Raw genomic sequence first — 4,292 nt, forward strand, 5'->3', positions numbered from 1 at the left:
TCCGAAGTGCCGTTGTTCCGAAATCATCATGATGCCCTGTGGTTAAGGTCTGGTTAGGTTTAGGCACAAAAACCACTTGGTTAGGGTCAGGAAAAGATCATGGTGTGGGTTAAAATGAAAAAGAAAGTGACAAACACATAAGCTGTGAGCCTGCTCCGCCTCAAGCCTTTCCCAGCTGACCCAGAGCCGGTCGCGGCGCACCATACGCCTGCCGCGAGCCGTTCAGCACCGCAGACAGTCGGACTAACGGGATGTCAAACTAATGGGCTGTCAGACCAATGACATGGACCCCAGGCTCCAGTCCCTCACATTAAGCTGGTTCTCCGTTCTTGAATTGGACGTCTCTCTGACTGGATGGTGAAAACATTCAATCACTGCCAGGTTGATTGCCATGTTAGCATGCTCCTTCCACCACCATCAAACCTCCAAAGGATCCTCCTTGGGTGTCTTGAACTCCATGTAGGCTGCCACCTCATCCTCGGGCTGCAAAGTTTCATGGCTGGAGTCCTCCACGTCGGTGACCAGTGTGACCACGGGGTCAAAGGTTACACTTGTGTCATTGACTTTCAAAATAAAAGGAACCGTCAAAATATTACACATGCACTACACATGTTTTTACTTTGGTTTATTCTGAAAAATAAAGAATAGATTGTTGTTCTCACCCGCTGCCTGCATGTGAGTATTCTATCCGTGGATTTATGTGTGTACATATTTCTGGTAATGTATGAATGAATGAACTAACTGCCCCCCCCCCCCCCCCCCCTTTGANCACCCCACCTTTGAAATCAAAGTTCAGCCCCTGCACCAGCCAATGTCGTGCACTCTGCAAACACACTTCCTGTACAGGTCTATGATTATAAAGAATTGTAATTTCAAGTTCAAATAATAAGTTCTAAGTTCTTGGTGATTAAATATGTAGAACATACAGCAGTAGCCATTTCTCCATTAGAAAGACCTTTTAACATTTTATTAACATCACAGAAACCTTTTTTCTTAAGTCTTTTTTTTTTTTTATTCCTCTTCAGTTTTTAACTCACGTCTGTGCTGCCGTAATGACCCATTTTCAGCGTTTTCATTTAAACGACCCCGGGGATCAATGAATGAAGATGAACTCAGTCTCATGTTGGAGAGCCTTATAAAGAAGACAAGTGTATTTAATCACCTCTTTACACACTTGAGGAGTTTTGTTAGCTTCAACAGCTGTGCCACATTTAAAAGTTACAAAATGACGCGAGCGAGCGCCCGCAGCAGAAGGAACCAGATGATGCACCACAGTCTGAGTTTTCTCTCAGTTCAGCCGTGACTTTTTGTTTCACTGGATACAGACACGATTGTTGCTGCTGCCGCTGCTGGCCTCAGATGGTTTCTGTATTTGTTGGTATTTTTTTTTCTTTAACCTGCTTGGAGCATAAGATTGATGGTGTTTACTGCATCTGGAAGATTTGTACAATATTAGAAAAGTTGGCATAAGTGAAAAGTTTAATAAAGCCGTGTTTGCTTCAGACAAGTATCATTGTAGAATTAATGAATTACCCTCAAACCACCATGTTTTGTTTGCACAAGATAATGAAATTTATTGCCCTGAAAACATTTGTTTGCAACTTCTTGTTTTGCCAAATTAAAACTTGAAGTTTGTCTTTCGTCTATAGCTTCCACCACAGCAGCTGTTTCTGTTGCCTGAAGGAGAAAATCAAAGTGTACGTCGAGCAGAGGAACACAAAAGGAAGTTATGGCAAATCTGAAAGCTAACAACCAACATTTATCCAAAAAATGTGGGAGGTAATAATGGAATCTTTACTTGAATTACTGCCACGGAAGATTTTCTAAAGCCTAAAAAAATACTGGAAATGAAACTGGGTGCAATAACTGGAAATCATTTCACATCTCTCAGGTAATAACATGGTTTAAGTTTTAATTTAAGCAGCAAACTTTGTGGTGAAGTCCTCTGAAGCAGATGTCCTTCGCTCATTACAGAAGTGTCAAGAATTATCTGCATTTACTATTAGACATCCATAACTAACAGCTGCTTTTCATGTTGCTGCTCATTCTGCACCGGAGTGGCTCCGCTGTTTCCACGCTGAGCTCCGCTGTGTCGTCAACACAAAGATGGTGCCCTCCAGCAATGTGAGCAGGGCGCAACCTTGAAATACAAATAAGAAATCTTCAAAACCCGCCTCCCACTGAGTCCAGGTTACACAGACACAGTGTGTGTGTGTGTGTGTGTGCGTGTGTGTGTGTGTGTGTGTAATTGCTCAGTACCCTTTGAGAACCTCCTTGAGTTTTCAACCTTTAAAGTGAAGTGAGATCAGTTTGGACAGAATAAGGATCCAGTTTGTTAAGGTTAAAGGAAGAGTAAAAGTCGAGGGATATTCCCCCACAAAATGAAAATTTACTCTCCCTTCCATATTGGTCTAATAACTTCTTTCCATGTGATGTCCTTATGTGCGGAGTTTGCATGTTCTCCCCGTGTCAGCGTGGGTTTCCTCCAGGTGCTCCGACATGTTCTCCCCATGTCAGCGTCAGCGTGGGTTTCCTCCAGGTGCTCCGACATGTTCTCCCCATGTCAGCGTGGGTTTTCTCTAGGTGCTCCGACATGTTCTCCCAGTGTCAGCGTGGGTTTCCTCCGGGTGCTCCGACATGTTCTCCCTGTGTCAGCGTGGGTTTCCTCCAGGTGCTCCGGCATGTTCTCCCAGTGTCAGCGTGGGTTTCCTCCGGGTGCTCCGACATGTTCTCCCCATGTCAGCGTGGGTTTCCTCCAGGTGCTCCGACATGTTATCCCCGTGTCAACGTGGGTTTCCTCCAGGTGCTCCGACATGTTCTCCCCATGTCAGCGTGGGTTTCCTCCAGGTGCTCCAGCTTCCTCCCACAGTCCAAAGACATGCAGGTTAATTGGTGACTCTAAATTGTCTGTAGGTGTGAATGTGAGTGTGAATGGTTGTCTGTCTCTATGTGTCAGTCCTGTGATAGTCTGGTGACCTGTCCAGGGTGAACCCTGCCTCTCACCCAATGTCATCTGTGATAGGCTCATTTTCGATGATAAGCTGCTTGTCTCCATCTCAAAGTCCTCGGCTGAAGTTTAGTCAGTGTGACCCTAGAAACACTGGATGGACCAAGTTTTAGTACGAGGGTTAAGTTTAAGGAAGTACTGGTGCAGAGGAACATTAAAGGTAAGTGCTGAGGCAGTAAATGTAGTCAGTAAAGCTCCTCACATGTACACTGATGTAAATAAGTGTTGGTTTGTGTTTGGAGCAGGGTGGTCCAGTGACAAGATAAATGCTGACTACCCTAACACGCTCTGTGAAAGTAAGCTGAGCTGCTGCTCGGCGCAGACCAAGTGCTCGCACCGCTGCATCATTATTCATCCCCAGGACTGTGTTCAGATGAAGCTGTGTATCTAATGATGGGCTCTCAGGACATCGAATCATCTCCAAGAACGGCGGGACTGTAAATGAGTGTGTGTCAGCGTGCTTGTGTTTGCATTCTGTATTCATGATGGTGAAAGATTAATGAGGGCCTCGTGTTCGGGTCTGTGGTGCTGAGTGTTTCCTGAGTGTTTGAGAGTCTGTGTGTGTCCGTGTGTGTAGGTACATGCATGTGCACTCTGGAAATGGATCATCAGGAGGAAAGAAAATGCTTCAGGTCTTTTTAAAGCTGATGGCTTGTTGAGTAATCCGACAGTCTAATCACAGCAGTTTGATCAAGAAGCACATTTTGGTCATTTGACTGCTTGAGTGTTTTTCCAGTGTTTACTCTTCTCATCTCAAATTTAAGCACGAGCTCCAGTTCTCTTATTTTCCTCCAGACCTCTGCAGGTTCAACAGCCTAAAAAGCTTTTATATATCTATCAGGAATTATCAAAAAACTATATTAAATGAAAATTATAATTAATATTAAAGTTCCACAGGGAACCGCCTTCGAAAAGAGAAAATGACAGTTTTAAAGGGCCAGTGTGTAAAATGGGTTGAAAACAGTGACATCAGTGGTCAAATTCTAGATTGCAGGTCTCTCTGCTCACCCCTCCCGTCGGGTAAATGACGGTGGCCTTGTAGGGACAAAAAGCCTTGCACAGACACAAGTTTTTCAGGAGTAGGTCTATCTAGCGACGAGGTGAATATTTATTTAGAAATCTAAACCATGTTACGATATTGTAATGGATCCCTCACGAGCAGGAGACCAGAGTAGCGTTCAGGAAAAAGGCCCGTTTATTTGAGCACTCCAAAAACTCCGGTAACACTCCAGGGGGTAAAAGACTCCGTCCCAAACTCTGACTCTTCTAGCGTAACACACACACT

Source organism: Epinephelus moara, chromosome 20, assembly GCF_006386435.1.
Source record: "Epinephelus moara isolate mb chromosome 20, YSFRI_EMoa_1.0, whole genome shotgun sequence".
NCBI lineage: Eukaryota > Metazoa > Chordata > Actinopteri > Perciformes > Serranidae > Epinephelus > Epinephelus moara.